At 47.3% G+C, this 20,074-nt stretch overlaps 5 non-coding genes across 5 annotated transcripts; all 5 read left to right on the top strand.

Annotated features, from left to right (window-relative positions):
- Positions 1 to 1,230: 1,230 nt before the first annotated feature.
- On the top strand, positions 1,231 to 1,345 carry LOC127980795 (U5 spliceosomal RNA). Its single transcript, XR_008159800.1, has one exon. It is a non-coding gene; the product is annotated as a U5 spliceosomal RNA (small nuclear RNA).
- Positions 1,346 to 3,271: 1,926 nt separating this feature from the next.
- Positions 3,272 to 3,386, top strand: LOC127980988 (U5 spliceosomal RNA). Its single transcript, XR_008159983.1, has one exon. It is a non-coding gene; the product is annotated as a U5 spliceosomal RNA (small nuclear RNA).
- Positions 3,387 to 8,669: 5,283 nt separating this feature from the next.
- Positions 8,670 to 8,784, top strand: LOC127980987 (U5 spliceosomal RNA). The gene has a single exon (XR_008159982.1). It is a non-coding gene; the product is annotated as a U5 spliceosomal RNA (small nuclear RNA).
- Positions 8,785 to 14,057: 5,273 nt separating this feature from the next.
- LOC127980794 (U5 spliceosomal RNA) lies at positions 14,058 to 14,172 on the top strand. The gene has a single exon (XR_008159799.1). It is a non-coding gene; the product is annotated as a U5 spliceosomal RNA (small nuclear RNA).
- Positions 14,173 to 19,457: 5,285 nt separating this feature from the next.
- LOC127980793 (U5 spliceosomal RNA) lies at positions 19,458 to 19,572 on the top strand. Its single transcript, XR_008159798.1, has one exon. It is a non-coding gene; the product is annotated as a U5 spliceosomal RNA (small nuclear RNA).
- The last annotated feature ends 502 nt before the right edge of the window (positions 19,573 to 20,074 follow it).

Here is a 20,074-nt window from a genome sequence, read left to right as displayed (position 1 = left end):
CATGTCCTTTGGCTCGGGCTGACGTCGAAGCAGAACTCCTTCTGTGACCTGCGACTCCAACCAAACATTTTGGATGGATCATTCGGAAGACGAAAAGAACCAGCTCTCCCCGTCGGGGAATCGAACCCCGGTCTTCCGCGTGACAGGCGGAGATACTGTCCACTATACTAACGAGGAGCCGTGCATGCTGCCGTTTCTCCCCCAACTGACGGCACTGCACTGACATAACTAAACAATGCATGGCTTCTTCTGACGCAGACCCAGCCCTAGCACCGTAAAATTTCTGATGGACCCATCATTAGCTGAAGTCGCATAACACTTGGAACACTACCCGTAGCAGGGGTCATTGTTTGGACTCTTTTTTTTTTTTTTTTTTTTTTTAAATTGCGCTTTAAACAAAAAGTATTGCGTCAATGCAACTGAACAACATTAATTAGGAACACAGTGCGTCAAAAAGCAAAATGACAGTTAAAGGCATTTCGTTATTGAACTCTTTGATGACATCATTCAGCTAAGTTCAGTTTAAATAGTATCTGTGCAATAATTTGCAATCAAGTCAACGATATCGCTGTACATGAAGTGTCCCCAGCTCCGCCTGCCAGAAGCGACAGAGGGAAGAAACCAAAACTCGATCGGTGAAAGGATGGAGAAAAAACCCGGTGAGAAACCAGGCTCAGTCGGGGAGACAGTTCTCCCCTTGTCAGACGAAACCAGTAGATCAGCTCCAGGCTGCAGGAATGTCAGACTGTGCAGAAGAATCATCTGTTTCCTGTGGTCTTGTCCAGGTGGTCTTTACAAGGGATTTGTATCTGCGGCTCATCTAGTTGTCACGGTCTCCGCTGTGTTTCTGGGCCATAGAGGTCCTTTCTAGGTGTTGATCCACCATCTTCTCTGGATACGGACTGGATCCGGGTGACTGAAGCGGATACAGACTGGATCTGGTGGCTACGGTGACCTCGGAATAAGGGATTTCTTTAAAAGACTTTTTTTTTCATATAAGATTTTATCCAACTTTTCAGATAGAGGCATGAGAAAGAGATTGCCTTGATTGGGCTTTTGGTTATTGGTGGACCGAGAGGACTTTTTTGAGTTTTACTCCTCCCTTTTGGAGTGGGGGGGGGGGGGGGTGCTGACTAAACACATGTGGGCAGGCATTGTCACCCTTGATGACCCTTGGCGAGCGTAGTAGTTTAACAGAGGCAGCGCACAGGCCCGAGGGTTTGGAGACACAGCTCGAGTTTCTCTTCATTGTCGCATAAATCTTTCGCCTTTTACTAAAGATTTCCGTGGAGGGGAACTTTTGCGAGTGACCTGTATTTTTGGGTGCTCTGCTCACAGCAGAGCTACATCGAAATGTCAAGAGCAGAATCAGTTTGACCGTCAGGCAGCATGCTGCGAGAGGGCTTGCCACTGGTCATCGTCTGAATAGGCACTCTCTGCGTTTGACCACTTCGTGTTTATTTAGCCGGATGGGAAGGCAGCGCTTTCTTGTACGTGACGGGATGCAAATTCTTGAAGGCTCTCTTTAGTGACGGGTCCAAACAAAGATCTCATCTGCTCCTCTAGCCCTATCGGCGACTCGTGCACTTCGAGCCTTCTTAGTGACGGCGCAAGTTGCTGACTGCTGACTGCGTTGGTGGTATAGTGGTGAGCATAGCTGCCTTCCAAGCAGTTGACCCGGATTCGATTCCCGGCCAACGCATATCCTTTGGCTCGGGCTGACGTCGAAGCAGAACTCCCTCTGTGACCTGTGCCTCCACCCAAAACTTTTGGATGGAATAATTTCGGATGGACCCATCATTAGCTGAAGTCGCATAACACTTGCAACACTACCGGTAGCAGGGGTCATTGTTTGGACTCTTTTTTTTTTTTTTTTTTTTTTTTAATTGCGCTTTAAACAAAAAGTATTGTGTCAATGCAACTGAACAACATTTATTAGGAACACAGTGCGTCAATAAAGCTACTGACTTCCGCCTGCGTTGGTGGTATAGTGGTGAGCATAGCTGCCTTCCAAGCAGTTGACCCGGGTTCGATTCCCGGCCAACGCATGTCCTTTGGCTCGGGCTGACGTCGAAGCAGAACTCCTTCTGTGACCTGCGACTCCAACCAAACATTTTGGATGGATCATTCGGAAGACGAAAAGAACCAGCTCTCCCCGTCGGGGAATCGAACCCCGGTCTTCCGCGTGACAGGCGGAGATACTGTCCACTATACTAACGAGGAGCCGTGCATGCTGCCGTTTCTCCCCCAACTGACGGCACTGCACTGACATAACTAAACAATGCATGGCTTCTTCTGACGCAGACCCAGCCCTAGCACCGTAAAATTTCTGATGGACCCATCATTAGCTGAAGTCGCATAACACTTGGAACACTACCCGTAGAGGGGTCATTGTTTGGACTCTTTTTTTTTTTTTTTTTTTTTAAATTGCGCTTTAAACAAAAAGTATTGCGTCAATGCAACTGAACAACATTAATTAGGAACACAGTGCGTCAAAAAGCAAAATGACAGTTAAAGGCATTTCGTTATTGAACTCTTTGATGACATCATTCAGCTAAGTTCAGTTTAAATAGTATCTGTGCAATAATTTGCAATCAAGTCAACGATATCGCTGTACATGAAGTGTCCCCAGCTCCGCCTGCCAGAAGCGACAGAGGCAAGAAACCAAAACTCGATCGGTGAAAGGATGGAGAAAAAACCCGGTGAGAAACCAGGCTCAGTCGGGGAGACAGTTCTCCCCTTGTCAGACGAAACCAGTAGATCAGCTCCAGGCTGCAGGAATGTCAGACTGTGCAGAAGAATCATCTGTTTCCTGTGGTCTTGTCCAGGTGGTCTTTACAAGGGATTTGTATCTGCGGCTCATCTAGTTGTCACGGTCTCCGCTGTGTTTCTGGGCCATAGAGGTCCTTTCTAGGTGTTGATCCACCATCTTCTCTGGATACGGACTGGATCCGGGTGACTGAAGCGGATACAGACTGGATCTGGTGGCTACGGTGACCTCGGAATAAGGGATTTCTTTAAAAGACTTTTTTTTTCATATAAGATTTTATCCAACTTTTCAGATAGAGGCATGAGAAAGAGATTGCCTTGATTGGGCTTTTGGTTATTGGTGGACCGAGAGGACTTTTTTGAGTTTTACTCCTCCCTTTTGGAGTGGGGGGGGGGGGGTGCTGACGAAACACATGTGGGCAGGCATTGTCACCCTTGATGACCCTTGGCGAGCGTAGTAGTTTAACAGAGGCAGCGCACAGGCCCGAGGGTTTGGAGACACAGCTCGAGTTTCTCTTCATTGTCTCATAAATCTTTCGCCTTTTACTAAAGATTTCCGTGGAGGGGAACTTTTGCGAGTGACCTGTATTTTTGGGTGCTCTGCTCACAGCAGAGCTACATCGAAATGTCAAGAGCAGAATCAGTTTGACCGTCCGGCAGCATGCTGCGAGAGGGCTTGCCACTGGTCATCGTCTGAATAGGCACTCTCTGCGTTTGACCACTTCGTGTTTATTTAGCCGGATGGGAAGGCAGCGCTTTCTTGTACGTGACGGGATGCAAATTCTTGAAGGCTCTCTTTAGTGACGGGTCCAAACAAAGATCTCATCTGCTCCTCTAGCCCTATCGGCGACTCGTGCACTTCGAGCCTTCTTAGTGACGGCGCAAGTTGCTGACTGCTGACTGCGTTGGTGGTATAGTGGTGAGCATAGCTGCCTTCCAAGCAGTTGACCCGGATTCGATTCCCGGCCAACGCATATCCTTTGGCTCGGGCTGACGTCGAAGCAGAACTCCCTCTGTGACCTGTGCCTCCACCCAAAACTTTTGGATGGAATAATTTCGGATGGACCCATCATTAGCTGAAGTCGCATAACACTTGCAACACTACCGGTAGCAGGGGTCATTGTTTGGACTCTTTTTTTTTTTTTTTTTTTTTTTAATTGCGCTTTAAACAAAAAGTATTGTGTCAATGCAACTGAACAACATTTATTAGGAACACAGTGCGTCAATAAAGCTACTGACTTCCGCCTGCGTTGGTGGTATAGTGGTGAGCATAGCTGCCTTCCAAGCAGTTGACCCGGGTTCGATTCCCGGCCAACGCATGTCCTTTGGCTCGGGCTGACGTCGAAGCAGAACTCCTTCTGTGACCTGCGACTCCAACCAAACATTTTGGATGGATCATTCGGAAGACGAAAAGAACCAGCTCTCCCCGTCGGGGAATCGAACCCCGGTCTTCCGCGTGACAGGCGGAGATACTGTCCACTATACTAACGAGGAGCCGTGCATGCTGCCGTTTCTCCCCCAACTGACGGCACTGCACTGACATAACTAAACAATGCATGGCTTCTTCTGACGCAGACCCAGCCCTAGCACCGTAAAATTTCTGATGGACCCATCATTTGCTGAAGTCGCATAACACTTGGAACACTACCCGTAGCAGGGGTCATTGTTTGGACTCTTTTTTTTTTTTTTTTTTTTTTAAATTGCGCTTTAAACAGAAAGTATTGCGTCAATGCAACTGAACAACATTAATTAGGAACACAGTGCGTCAAAAAGCAAAATGACAGTTAAAGGCATTTCGTTATTGAACTCTTTGATGACATCATTCAGCTAAGTTCAGTTTAAATAGTATCTGTGCAATAATTTGCAATCAAGTCAACGATATCGCTGTACATGAAGTGTCCCCAGCTCCGCCTGCCAGAAGCGACAGAGGCAAGAAACCAAAACTCGATCGGTGAAAGGATGGAGAAAAAACCCGGTGAGAAACCAGGCTCAGTCGGGGAGACAGTTCTCCCCTTGTCAGACGAAACCAGTAGATCAGCTCCAGGCTGCAGGAATGTCAGACTGTGCAGAAGAATCATCTGTTTCCTGTGGTCTTGTCCAGGTGGTCTTTACAAGGGATTTGTATCTGCGGCTCATCTAGTTGTCACGGTCTCCGCTGTGTTTCTGGGCCATAGAGGTCCTTTCTAGGTGTTGATCCACCATCTTCTCTGGATACGGACTGGATCCGGGTGACTGAAGCGGATACAGACTGGATCTGGTGGCTACGGTGACCTCGGAATAAGGGATTTCTTTAAAAGACTTTTTTTTTCATATAAGATTTTATCCAACTTTTCAGATAGAGGCATGAGAAAGAGATTGCCTTGATTGGGCTTTTGGTTATTATAGGCACTCTCTGCGTTTGACCACTTCGTGTTTATTTAGCCGGATGGGAAGGCAGCGCTTTCTTGTACGTGACGGGATGCAAATTCTTGAAGGCTCTCTTTAGTGACGGGTCCAAACAAAGATCTCATCTGCTCCTCTAGCCCTATCGGCGACTCGTGCACTTCGAGCCTTCTTAGTGACGGCGCAAGTTGCTGACTGCTGACTGCGTTGGTGGTATAGTGGTGAGCATAGCTGCCTTCCAAGCAGTTGGAGAGAGCAGTGCGCATGTCCTTTGGCTCGGGCTGACGTCGAAGCAGAACTCCCTCTGTGACCTGTGCCTCCACCCAAAACTTTTGGATGGAATAATTTCGGATGGACCCATCATTAGCTGAAGTCGCATAACACTTGCAACACTACCGGTAGCAGGGGTCATTGTTTGGACTCTTTTTTTTTTTTTTTTTTTTTTTAATTGCGCTTTAAACAAAAAGTATTGTGTCAATGCAACTGAACAACATTTATTAGGAACACAGTGCGTCAATAAAGCTACTGACTTCCGCCTGCGTTGGTGGTATAGTGGTGAGCATAGCTGCCTTCCAAGCAGTTGACCCGGGTTCGATTCCCGGCCAACGCATGTCCTTTGGCTCGGGCTGACGTCGAAGCAGAACTCCTTCTGTGACCTGCGACTCCAACCAAACATTTTGGATGGATCATTCGGAAGACGAAAAGAACCAGCTCTCCCCGTCGGGGAATCGAACCCCGGTCTTCCGCGTGACAGGTGGAGATACTGTCCACTATACTAACGAGGAGCCGTGCATGCTGCCGTTTCTCCCCCAACTGACGGCACTGCACTGACATAACTAAACAATGCATGGCTTCTTCTGACGCAGACCCAGCCCTAGCACCGTAAAATTTCTGATGGACCCATCATTAGCTGAAGTCGCATAACACTTGGAACACTACCCGTAGCAGGGGTCATTGTTTGGACTCTTTTTTTTTTTTTTTTTTTTAAATTGCGCTTTAAACAAAAAGTATTGCGTCAATGCAACTGAACAACATTAATTAGGAACACAGTGCGTCAAAAAGCAAAATGACAGTTAAAGGCATTTCGTTATTGAACTCTTTGATGACATCATTCAGCTAAGTTCAGTTTAAATAGTATCTGTGCAATAATTTGCAATCAAGTCAACGATATCGCTGTACATGAAGTGTCCCCAGCTCCGCCTGCCAGAAGCGACAGAGGCAAGAAACCAAAACTCGATCGGTGAAAGGATGGAGAAAAAACCCGGTGAGAAACCAGGCTCAGTCGGGGAGACAGTTCTCCCCTTGTCAGACGAAACCAGTAGATCAGCTCCAGGCTGCAGGAATGTCAGACTGTGCAGAAGAATCATCTGTTTCCTGTGGTCTTGTCCAGGTGGTCTTTACAAGGGATTTGTATCTGCGGCTCATCTAGTTGTCACGGTCTCCGCTGTGTTTCTGGGCCATAGAGGTCCTTTCTAGGTGTTGATCCACCATCTTCTCTGGATACGGACTGGATCCGGGTGACTGAAGCGGATACAGACTGGATCTGGTGGCTACGGTGACCTCGGAATAAGGGATTTCTTTAAAAGACTTTTTTTTTCATATAAGATTTTATCCAACTTTTCAGATAGAGGCATGAGAAAGAGATTGCCTTGATTGGGCTTTTGGTTATTATAGGCACTCTCTGCGTTTGACCACTTCGTGTTTATTTAGCCGGATGGGAAGGCAGCGCTTTCTTGTACGTGACGGGATGCAAATTCTTGAAGGCTCTCTTTAGTGACGGGTCCAAACAAAGATCTCATCTGCTCCTCTAGCCCTATCGGCGACTCGTGCACTTCGAGCCTTCTTAGTGACGGCGCAAGTTGCTGACTGCTGACTGCGTTGGTGGTATAGTGGTGAGCATAGCTGCCTTCCAAGCAGTTGACCCGGATTCGATTCCCGGCCAACGCATATCCTTTGGCTCGGGCTGACGTCGAAGCAGAACTCCCTCTGTGACCTGTGCCTCCACCCAAAACTTTTGGATGGAATAATTTCGGATGGACCCATCATTAGCTGAAGTCGCATAACACTTGCAACACTACCGGTAGCAGGGGTCATTGTTTGGACTCTTTTTTTTTTTTTTTTTTTTTTTTAATTGCGCTTTAAACAAAAAGTATTGTGTCAATGCAACTGAACAACATTTATTAGGAACACAGTGCGTCAATAAAGCTACTGACTTCCGCCTGCGTTGGTGGTATAGTGGTGAGCATAGCTGCCTTCCAAGCAGTTGACCCGGGTTCGATTCCCGGCCAACGCATGTCCTTTGGCTCGGGCTGACGTCGAAGCAGAACTCCTTCTGTGACCTGCGACTCCAACCAAACATTTTGGATGGATCATTCGGAAGACGAAAAGAACCAGCTCTCCCCGTCGGGGAATCGAACCCCGGTCTTCCGCGTGACAGGCGGAGATACTGTCCACTATACTAACGAGGAGCCGTGCATGCTGCCGTTTCTCCCCCAACTGACGGCACTGCACTGACATAACTAAACAATGCATGGCTTCTTCTGACGCAGACCCAGCCCTAGCACCGTAAAATTTCTGATGGACCCATCATTAGCTGAAGTCGCATAACACTTGGAACACTACCCGTAGCAGGGGTCATTGTTTGGACTCTTTTTTTTTTTTTTTTTTTTTTAAATTGCGCTTTAAACAAAAAGTATTGCGTCAATGCAACTGAACAACATTAATTAGGAACACAGTGCGTCAAAAAGCAAAATGACAGTTAAAGGCATTTCGTTATTGAACTCTTTGATGACATCATTCAGCTAAGTTCAGTTTAAATAGTATCTGTGCAATAATTTGCAATCAAGTCAACGATATCGCTGTACATGAAGTGTCCCCAGCTCCGCCTGCCAGAAGCGACAGAGGCAAGAAACCAAAACTCGATCGGTGAAAGGATGGAGAAAAAACCCGGTGAGAAACCAGGCTCAGTCGGGGAGACAGTTCTCCCCTTGTCAGACGAAACCAGTAGATCAGCTCCAGGCTGCAGGAATGTCAGACTGTGCAGAAGAATCATCTGTTTCCTGTGGTCTTGTCCAGGTGGTCTTTACAAGGGATTTGTATCTGCGGCTCATCTAGTTGTCACGGTCTCCGCTGTGTTTCTGGGCCATAGAGGTCCTTTCTAGGTGTTGATCCACCATCTTCTCTGGATACGGACTGGATCCGGGTGACTGAAGCGGATACAGACTGGATCTGGTGGCTACGGTGACCTCGGAATAAGGGATTTCTTTAAAAGACTTTTTTTTTCATATAAGATTTTATCCAACTTTTCAGATAGAGGCATGAGAAAGAGATTGCCTTGATTGGGCTTTTGGTTATTGGTGGACCGAGAGGACTTTTTTGAGTTTTACTCCTCCCTTTTGGAGTGGGGGGGGGGGGGTGCTGACGAAACACATGTGGGCAGGCATTGTCACCCTTGATGACCCTTGGCGAGCGTAGTAGTTTAACAGAGGCAGCGCACAGGCCCGAGGGTTTGGAGACACAGCTCGAGTTTCTCTTCATTGTCTCATAAATCTTTCGCCTTTTACTAAAGATTTCCGTGGAGGGGAACTTTTGCGAGTGACCTGTATTTTTGGGTGCTCTGCTCACAGCAGAGCTACATCGAAATGTCAAGAGCAGAATCAGTTTGACCGTCCGGCAGCATGCTGCGAGAGGGCTTGCCACTGGTCATCGTCTGAATAGGCACTCTCTGCGTTTGACCACTTCGTGTTTATTTAGCCGGATGGGAAGGCAGCGCTTTCTTGTACGTGACGGGATGCAAATTCTTGAAGGCTCTCTTTAGTGACGGGTCCAAACAAAGATCTCATCTGCTCCTCTAGCCCTATCGGCGACTCGTGCACTTCGAGCCTTCTTAGTGACGGCGCAAGTTGCTGACTGCTGACTGCGTTGGTGGTATAGTGGTGAGCATAGCTGCCTTCCAAGCAGTTGACCCGGATTCGATTCCCGGCCAACGCATATCCTTTGGCTCGGGCTGACGTCGAAGCAGAACTCCCTCTGTGACCTGTGCCTCCACCCAAAACTTTTGGATGGAATAATTTCGGATGGACCCATCATTAGCTGAAGTCGCATAACACTTGCAACACTACCGGTAGCAGGGGTCATTGTTTGGACTCTTTTTTTTTTTTTTTTTTTTTTTAATTGCGCTTTAAACAAAAAGTATTGTGTCAATGCAACTGAACAACATTTATTAGGAACACAGTGCGTCAATAAAGCTACTGACTTCCGCCTGCGTTGGTGGTATAGTGGTGAGCATAGCTGCCTTCCAAGCAGTTGACCCGGGTTCGATTCCCGGCCAACGCATGTCCTTTGGCTCGGGCTGACGTCGAAGCAGAACTCCTTCTGTGACCTGCGACTCCAACCAAACATTTTGGATGGATCATTCGGAAGACGAAAAGAACCAGCTCTCCCCGTCGGGGAATCGAACCCCGGTCTTCCGCGTGACAGGCGGAGATACTGTCCACTATACTAACGAGGAGCCGTGCATGCTGCCGTTTCTCCCCCAACTGACGGCACTGCACTGACATAACTAAACAATGCATGGCTTCTTCTGACGCAGACCCAGCCCTAGCACCGTAAAATTTCTGATGGACCCATCATTTGCTGAAGTCGCATAACACTTGGAACACTACCCGTAGCAGGGGTCATTGTTTGGACTCTTTTTTTTTTTTTTTTTTTTTTAAATTGCGCTTTAAACAGAAAGTATTGCGTCAATGCAACTGAACAACATTAATTAGGAACACAGTGCGTCAAAAAGCAAAATGACAGTTAAAGGCATTTCGTTATTGAACTCTTTGATGACATCATTCAGCTAAGTTCAGTTTAAATAGTATCTGTGCAATAATTTGCAATCAAGTCAACGATATCGCTGTACATGAAGTGTCCCCAGCTCCGCCTGCCAGAAGCGACAGAGGCAAGAAACCAAAACTCGATCGGTGAAAGGATGGAGAAAAAACCCGGTGAGAAACCAGGCTCAGTCGGGGAGACAGTTCTCCCCTTGTCAGACGAAACCAGTAGATCAGCTCCAGGCTGCAGGAATGTCAGACTGTGCAGAAGAATCATCTGTTTCCTGTGGTCTTGTCCAGGTGGTCTTTACAAGGGATTTGTATCTGCGGCTCATCTAGTTGTCACGGTCTCCGCTGTGTTTCTGGGCCATAGAGGTCCTTTCTAGGTGTTGATCCACCATCTTCTCTGGATACGGACTGGATCCGGGTGACTGAAGCGGATACAGACTGGATCTGGTGGCTACGGTGACCTCGGAATAAGGGATTTCTTTAAAAGACTTTTTTTTTCATATAAGATTTTATCCAACTTTTCAGATAGAGGCATGAGAAAGAGATTGCCTTGATTGGGCTTTTGGTTATTATAGGCACTCTCTGCGTTTGACCACTTCGTGTTTATTTAGCCGGATGGGAAGGCAGCGCTTTCTTGTACGTGACGGGATGCAAATTCTTGAAGGCTCTCTTTAGTGACGGGTCCAAACAAAGATCTCATCTGCTCCTCTAGCCCTATCGGCGACTCGTGCACTTCGAGCCTTCTTAGTGACGGCGCAAGTTGCTGACTGCTGACTGCGTTGGTGGTATAGTGGTGAGCATAGCTGCCTTCCAAGCAGTTGGAGAGAGCAGTGCGCATGTCCTTTGGCTCGGGCTGACGTCGAAGCAGAACTCCCTCTGTGACCTGTGCCTCCACCCAAAACTTTTGGATGGAATAATTTCGGATGGACCCATCATTAGCTGAAGTCGCATAACACTTGCAACACTACCGGTAGCAGGGGTCATTGTTTGGACTCTTTTTTTTTTTTTTTTTTTTTTTAATTGCGCTTTAAACAAAAAGTATTGTGTCAATGCAACTGAACAACATTTATTAGGAACACAGTGCGTCAATAAAGCTACTGACTTCCGCCTGCGTTGGTGGTATAGTGGTGAGCATAGCTGCCTTCCAAGCAGTTGACCCGGGTTCGATTCCCGGCCAACGCATGTCCTTTGGCTCGGGCTGACGTCGAAGCAGAACTCCTTCTGTGACCTGCGACTCCAACCAAACATTTTGGATGGATCATTCGGAAGACGAAAAGAACCAGCTCTCCCCGTCGGGGAATCGAACCCCGGTCTTCCGCGTGACAGGTGGAGATACTGTCCACTATACTAACGAGGAGCCGTGCATGCTGCCGTTTCTCCCCCAACTGACGGCACTGCACTGACATAACTAAACAATGCATGGCTTCTTCTGACGCAGACCCAGCCCTAGCACCGTAAAATTTCTGATGGACCCATCATTAGCTGAAGTCGCATAACACTTGGAACACTACCCGTAGCAGGGGTCATTGTTTGGACTCTTTTTTTTTTTTTTTTTTTTAAATTGCGCTTTAAACAAAAAGTATTGCGTCAATGCAACTGAACAACATTAATTAGGAACACAGTGCGTCAAAAAGCAAAATGACAGTTAAAGGCATTTCGTTATTGAACTCTTTGATGACATCATTCAGCTAAGTTCAGTTTAAATAGTATCTGTGCAATAATTTGCAATCAAGTCAACGATATCGCTGTACATGAAGTGTCCCCAGCTCCGCCTGCCAGAAGCGACAGAGGCAAGAAACCAAAACTCGATCGGTGAAAGGATGGAGAAAAAACCCGGTGAGAAACCAGGCTCAGTCGGGGAGACAGTTCTCCCCTTGTCAGACGAAACCAGTAGATCAGCTCCAGGCTGCAGGAATGTCAGACTGTGCAGAAGAATCATCTGTTTCCTGTGGTCTTGTCCAGGTGGTCTTTACAAGGGATTTGTATCTGCGGCTCATCTAGTTGTCACGGTCTCCGCTGTGTTTCTGGGCCATAGAGGTCCTTTCTAGGTGTTGATCCACCATCTTCTCTGGATACGGACTGGATCCGGGTGACTGAAGCGGATACAGACTGGATCTGGTGGCTACGGTGACCTCGGAATAAGGGATTTCTTTAAAAGACTTTTTTTTTCATATAAGATTTTATCCAACTTTTCAGATAGAGGCATGAGAAAGAGATTGCCTTGATTGGGCTTTTGGTTATTATAGGCACTCTCTGCGTTTGACCACTTCGTGTTTATTTAGCCGGATGGGAAGGCAGCGCTTTCTTGTACGTGACGGGATGCAAATTCTTGAAGGCTCTCTTTAGTGACGGGTCCAAACAAAGATCTCATCTGCTCCTCTAGCCCTATCGGCGACTCGTGCACTTCGAGCCTTCTTAGTGACGGCGCAAGTTGCTGACTGCTGACTGCGTTGGTGGTATAGTGGTGAGCATAGCTGCCTTCCAAGCAGTTGGAGAGAGCAGTGCGCATGTCCTTTGGCTCGGGCTGACGTCGAAGCAGAACTCCCTCTGTGACCTGTGCCTCCACCCAAAATTTTGGATGGAATAATTTCGGATGGACCCATCATTAGCTGAAGTCGCATAACACTTGCAACACTACCCGTAGCAGGGGTCATTGTTTGGACTCTTTTTTTTTTTTTTTTTTTTTTAATTGCGCTTTAAACAAAAAGTATTGTGTCAATGCAACTGAACAACATTTATTAGGAACACAGTGCGTCAATAAAGCTACTGACTTCCGCCTGCGTTGGTGGTATAGTGGTGAGCATAGCTGCCTTCCAAGCAGTTGACCCGGATTCGATTCCCGGCCAACACATGTCCTTTGGCTCGGGCTGACGTCGAAGCAGAACTCCTTCTGTGACCTGCGACTCCAACCAAACATTTTGGATGGATCATTCGGAAGACGAAAAGAACCAGCTCTCCCCGTCGGGGAATCGAACCCCGGTCTTCCGCGTGACAGGCGGAGATACTGTCCACTATACTAACGAGGAGCCGTGCATGCTGCCGTTTCTCCCCCAACTGACGGCACTGCACTGACATAACTAAACAATGCATGGCTTCTTCTGACGCAGACCCAGCCCTAGCACCGTAAAATTTCTGATGGACCCATCATTAGCTGAAGTCGCATAACACTTGGAACACTACCCGTAGCAGGGGTCATTGTTTGGACTCTTTTTTTTTTTTTTTTTTTTTTTAAATTGCGCTTTAAACAAAAAGTATTGCGTCAATGCAACTGAACAACATTAATTAGGAACACAGTGCGTCAAAAAGCAAAATGACAGTTAAAGGCATTTCGTTATTGAACTCTTTGATGACATCATTCAGCTAAGTTCAGTTTAAATAGTATCTGTGCAATAATTTGCAATCAAGTCAACGATATCGCTGTACATGAAGTGTCCCCAGCTCCGCCTGCCAGAAGCGACAGAGGGAAGAAACCAAAACTCGATCGGTGAAAGGATGGAGAAAAAACCCGGTGAGAAACCAGGCTCAGTCGGGGAGACAGTTCTCCCCTTGTCAGACGAAACCAGTAGATCAGCTCCAGGCTGCAGGAATGTCAGACTGTGCAGAAGAATCATCTGTTTCCTGTGGTCTTGTCCAGGTGGTCTTTACAAGGGATTTGTATCTGCGGCTCATCTAGTTGTCACGGTCTCCGCTGTGTTTCTGGGCCATAGAGGTCCTTTCTAGGTGTTGATCCACCATCTTCTCTGGATACGGACTGGATCCGGGTGACTGAAGCGGATACAGACTGGATCTGGTGGCTACGGTGACCTCGGAATAAGGGATTTCTTTAAAAGACTTTTTTTTTCATATAAGATTTTATCCAACTTTTCAGATAGAGGCATGAGAAAGAGATTGCCTTGATTGGGCTTTTGGTTATTGGTGGACCGAGAGGACTTTTTTGAGTTTTACTCCTCCCTTTTGGAGTGGGGGGGGGGGGGGGGTGCTGACTAAACACATGTGGGCAGGCATTGTCACCCTTGATGACCCTTGGCGAGCGTAGTAGTTTAACAGAGGCAGCGCACAGGCCCGAGGGTTTGGAGACACAGCTCGAGTTTCTCTTCATTGTCGCATAAATCTTTCGCCTTTTACTAAAGATTTCCGTGGAGGGGAACTTTTGCGAGTGACCTGTATTTTTGGGTGCTCTGCTCACAGCAGAGCTACATCGAAATGTCAAGAGCAGAATCAGTTTGACCGTCAGGCAGCATGCTGCGAGAGGGCTTGCCACTGGTCATCGTCTGAATAGGCACTCTCTGCGTTTGACCACTTCGTGTTTATTTAGCCGGATGGGAAGGCAGCGCTTTCTTGTACGTGACGGGATGCAAATTCTTGAAGGCTCTCTTTAGTGACGGGTCCAAACAAAGATCTCATCTGCTCCTCTAGCCCTATCGGCGACTCGTGCACTTCGAGCCTTCTTAGTGACGGCGCAAGTTGCTGACTGCTGACTGCGTTGGTGGTATAGTGGTGAGCATAGCTGCCTTCCAAGCAGTTGACCCGGATTCGATTCCCGGCCAACGCATATCCTTTGGCTCGGGCTGACGTCGAAGCAGAACTCCCTCTGTGACCTGTGCCTCCACCCAAAACTTTTGGATGGAATAATTTCGGATGGACCCATCATTAGCTGAAGTCGCATAACACTTGCAACACTACCGGTAGCAGGGGTCATTGTTTGGACTCTTTTTTTTTTTTTTTTTTTTTTTTAATTGCGCTTTAAACAAAAAGTATTGTGTCAATGCAACTGAACAACATTTATTAGGAACACAGTGCGTCAATAAAGCTACTGACTTCCGCCTGCGTTGGTGGTATAGTGGTGAGCATAGCTGCCTTCCAAGCAGTTGACCCGGGTTCGATTCCCGGCCAACGCATGTCCTTTGGCTCGGGCTGACGTCGAAGCAGAACTCCTTCTGTGACCTGCGACTCCAACCAAACATTTTGGATGGATCATTCGGAAGACGAAAAGAACCAGCTCTCCCCGTCGGGGAATCGAACCCCGGTCTTCCGCGTGACAGGCGGAGATACTGTCCACTATACTAACGAGGAGCCGTGCATGCTGCCGTTTCTCCCCCAACTGACGACACTGCACTGACATAACTAAACAATGCATGGCTTCTTCTGACGCAGACCCAGCCCTAGCACCGTAAAATTTCTGATGGACCCATCATTAGCTGAAGTCGCATAACACTTGGAACACTACCCGTAGCAGGGGTCATTGTTTGGACTCTTTTTTTTTTTTTTTTTTTTTTAAATTGCGCTTTAAACAAAAAGTATTGCGTCAATGCAACTGAACAACATTAATTAGGAACACAGTGCGTCAAAAAGCAAAATGACAGTTAAAGGCATTTCGTTATTGAACTCTTTGATGACATCATTCAGCTAAGTTCAGTTTAAATAGTATCTGTGCAATAATTTGCAATCAAGTCAACGATATCGCTGTACATGAAGTGTCCCCAGCTCCGCCTGCCAGAAGCGACAGAGGGAAGAAACCAAAACTCGATCGGTGAAAGGATGGAGAAAAAACCCGGTGAGAAACCAGGCTCAGTCGGGGAGACAGTTCTCCCCTTGTCAGACGAAACCAGTAGATCAGCTCCAGGCTGCAGGAATGTCAGACTGTGCAGAAGAATCATCTGTTTCCTGTGGTCTTGTCCAGGTGGTCTTTACAAGGGATTTGTATCTGCGGCTCATCTAGTTGTCACGGTCTCCGCTGTGTTTCTGGGCCATAGAGGTCCTTTCTAGGTGTTGATCCACCATCTTCTCTGGATACGGACTGGATCCGGGTGACTGAAGCGGATACAGACTGGATCTGGTGGCTACGGTGACCTCGGAATAAGGGATTTCTTTAAAAGACTTTTTTTTTCATATAAGATTTTATCCAACTTTTCAGATAGAGGCATGAGAAAGAGATTGCCTTGATTGGGCTTTTGGTTATTATAGGCACTCTCTGCGTTTGACCACTTCGTGTTTATTTAGCCGGATGGGAAGGCAGCGCTTTCTTGTACGTGACGGGATGCAAATTCTTGAAGGCTCTCTTTAGTGACGGGTCCAAACAAAGATCTCATCTGCTCCTCTAGCCCTATCGGCGACTCGTGCACTTCGAGCCTTCTTAGTGACGGCGCAAGTTGCTGACTGCTGACTGTGTTGGTGGTATAGTGGTGAGCATAGCTGCCTTCCAAGCAGTTGACCCGGATTCGATTCCCGGCCAACGCATATCCTTTGGCTCGGGCTGACGTCGAAGCAGAACTCCCTCTGTGACCTGTGCCTCCACCCAAAACTTTTGGATGGAATAATTTCGGATGGACCCATCATTAGCTGAAGTCGCATAACACTTGCAACACTACCGGTAGCAGGGGTCATTGTTTGGACTCTTTTTTTTTTTTTTTTTTTTTTTAATTGCGCTTTAAACAAAAAGTATTGTGTCAATGCAACTGAACAACATTTATTAGGAACACAGTGCGTCAATAAAGCTACTGACTTCCGCCTGCGTTGGTGGTATAGTGGTGAGCATAGCTGCCTTCCAAGCAGTTGACCCGGGTTCGATTCCCGGCCAACGCATGTCCTTTGGCTCGGGCTGACGTCGAAGCAGAACTCCTTCTGTGACCTGCGACTCCAACCAAACATTTTGGATGGATCATTCGGAAGACGAAAAGAACCAGCTCTCCCCGTCGGGGAATCGAACCCCGGTCTTCCGCGTGACAGGTGGAGATACTGTCCACTATACTAACGAGGAGCCGTGCATGCTGCCGTTTCTCCCCCAACTGACGGCACTGCACTGACATAACTAAACAATGCATGGCTTCTTCTGACGCAGACCCAGCCCTAGCACCGTAAAATTTCTGATGGACCCATCATTAGCTGAAGTCGCATAACACTTGGAACACTACCCGTAGCAGGGGTCATTGTTTGGACTCTTTTTTTTTTTTTTTTTTTTAAATTGCGCTTTAAACAAAAAGTATTGCGTCAATGCAACTGAACAACATTAATTAGGAACACAGTGCGTCAAAAAGCAAAATGACAGTTAAAGGCATTTCGTTATTGAACTCTTTGATGACATCATTCAGCTAAGTTCAGTTTAAATAGTATCTGTGCAATAATTTGCAATCAAGTCAACGATATCGCTGTACATGAAGTGTCCCCAGCTCCGCCTGCCAGAAGCGACAGAGGCAAGAAACCAAAACTCGATCGGTGAAAGGATGGAGAAAAAACCCGGTGAGAAACCAGGCTCAGTCGGGGAGACAGTTCTCCCCTTGTCAGACGAAACCAGTAGATCAGCTCCAGGCTGCAGGAATGTCAGACTGTGCAGAAGAATCATCTGTTTCCTGTGGTCTTGTCCAGGTGGTCTTTACAAGGGATTTGTATCTGCGGCTCATCTAGTTGTCACGGTCTCCGCTGTGTTTCTGGGCCATAGAGGTCCTTTCTAGGTGTTGATCCACCATCTTCTCTGGATACGGACTGGATCCGGGTGACTGAAGCGGATACAGACTGGATCTGGTGGCTACGGTGACCTCGGAATAAGGGATTTCTTTAAAAGACTTTTTTTTTCATATAAGATTTTATCCAACTTTTCAGATAGAGGCATGAGAAAGAGATTGCCTTGATTGGGCTTTTGGTTATTATAGGCACTCTCTGCGTTTGACCACTTCGTGTTTATTTAGCCGGATGGGAAGGCAGCGCTTTCTTGTACGTGACGGGATGCAAATTCTTGAAGGCTCTCTTTAGTGACGGGTCCAAACAAAGATCTCATCTGCTCCTCTAGCCCTATCGGCGACTCGTGCACTTCGAGCCTTCTTAGTGACGGCGCAAGTTGCTGACTGCTGACTGCGTTGGTGGTATAGTGGTGAGCATAGCTGCCTTCCAAGCAGTTGGAGAGAGCAGTGCGCATGTCCTTTGGCTCGGGCTGACGTCGAAGCAGAACTCCCTCTGTGACCTGTGCCTCCACCCAAAATTTTGGATGGAATAATTTCGGATGGACCCATCATTAGCTGAAGTCGCATAACACTTGCAACACTACCCGTAGCAGGGGTCATTGTTTGGACTCTTTTTTTTTTTTTTTTTTTTTTAATTGCGCTTTAAACAAAAAGTATTGTGTCAATGCAACTGAACAACATTTATTAGGAACACAGTGCGTCAATAAAGCTACTGACTTCCGCCTGCGTTGGTGGTATAGTGGTGAGCATAGCTGCCTTCCAAGCAGTTGACCCGGATTCGATTCCCGGCCAACACATGTCCTTTGGCTCGGGCTGACGTCGAAGCAGAACTCCTTCTGTGACCTGCGACTCCAACCAAACATTTTGGATGGATCATTCGGAAGACGAAAAGAACCAGCTCTCCCCGTCGGGGAATCGAACCCCGGTCTTCCGCGTGACAGGCGGAGATACTGTCCACTATACTAACGAGGAGCCGTGCATGCTGCCGTTTCTCCCCCAACTGACGGCACTGCACTGACATAACTAAACAATGCATGGCTTCTTCTGACGCAGACCCAGCCCTAGCACCGTAAAATTTCTGATGGACCCATCATTAGCTGAAGTCGCATAACACTTGGAACACTACCCGTAGCAGGGGTCATTGTTTGGACTCTTTTTTTTTTTTTTTTTTTTTTTAAATTGCGCTTTAAACAAAAAGTATTGCGTCAATGCAACTGAACAACATTAATTAGGAACACAGTGCGTCAAAAAGCAAAATGACAGTTAAAGGCATTTCGTTATTGAACTCTTTGATGACATCATTCAGCTAAGTTCAGTTTAAATAGTATCTGTGCAATAATTTGCAATCAAGTCAACGATATCGCTGTACATGAAGTGTCCCCAGCTCCGCCTGCCAGAAGCGACAGAGGGAAGAAACCAAAACTCGATCGGTGAAAGGATGGAGAAAAAACCCGGTGAGAAACCAGGCTCAGTCGGGGAGACAGTTCTCCCCTTGTCAGACGAAACCAGTAGATCAGCTCCAGGCTGCAGGAATGTCAGACTGTGCAGAAGAATCATCTGTTTCCTGTGGTCTTGTCCAGGTGGTCTTTACAAGGGATTTGTATCTGCGGCTCATCTAGTTGTCACGGTCTCCGCTGTGTTTCTGGGCCATAGAGGTCCTTTCTAGGTGTTGATCCACCATCTTCTCTGGATACGGACTGGATCCGGGTGACTGAAGCGGATACAGACTGGATCTGGTGGCTACGGTGACCTCGGAATAAGGGATTTCTTTAAAAGACTTTTTTTTTCATATAAGATTTTATCCAACTTTTCAGATAGAGGCATGAGAAAGAGATTGCCTTGATTGGGCTTTTGGTTATTGGTGGACCGAGAGGACTTTTTTGAGTTTTACTCCTCCCTTTTGGAGTGGGGGGGGGGGGGGGGTGCTGACTAAACACATGTGGGCAGGCATTGTCACCCTTGATGACCCTTGGCGAGCGTAGTAGTTTAACAGAGGCAGCGCACAGGCCCGAGGGTTTGGAGACACAGCTCGAGTTTCTCTTCATTGTCGCATAAATCTTTCGCCTTTTACTAAAGATTTCCGTGGAGGGGAACTTTTGCGAGTGACCTGTATTTTTGGGTGCTCTGCTCACAGCAGAGCTACATCGAAATGTCAAGAGCAGAATCAGTTTGACCGTCAGGCAGCATGCTGCGAGAGGGCTTGCCACTGGTCATCGTCTGAATAGGCACTCTCTGCGTTTGACCACTTCGTGTTTATTTAGCCGGATGGGAAGGCAGCGCTTTCTTGTACGTGACGGGATGCAAATTCTTGAAGGCTCTCTTTAGTGACGGGTCCAAACAAAGATCTCATCTGCTCCTCTAGCCCTATCGGCGACTCGTGCACTTCGAGCCTTCTTAGTGACGGCGCAAGTTGCTGACTGCTGACTGCGTTGGTGGTATAGTGGTGAGCATAGCTGCCTTCCAAGCAGTTGACCCGGATTCGATTCCCGGCCAACGCATATCCTTTGGCTCGGGCTGACGTCGAAGCAGAACTCCCTCTGTGACCTGTGCCTCCACCCAAAACTTTTGGATGGAATAATTTCGGATGGACCCATCATTAGCTGAAGTCGCATAACACTTGCAACACTACCGGTAGCAGGGGTC

Source organism: Carassius gibelio, chromosome B19 (genome assembly GCF_023724105.1).
Source record: "Carassius gibelio isolate Cgi1373 ecotype wild population from Czech Republic chromosome B19, carGib1.2-hapl.c, whole genome shotgun sequence".
Classification (NCBI taxonomy): domain Eukaryota; kingdom Metazoa; phylum Chordata; class Actinopteri; order Cypriniformes; family Cyprinidae; genus Carassius; species Carassius gibelio.
The sequence above is the reverse complement of the archived record's forward strand: the minus strand, read 5'-3'. Positions and strand labels throughout refer to the sequence as shown.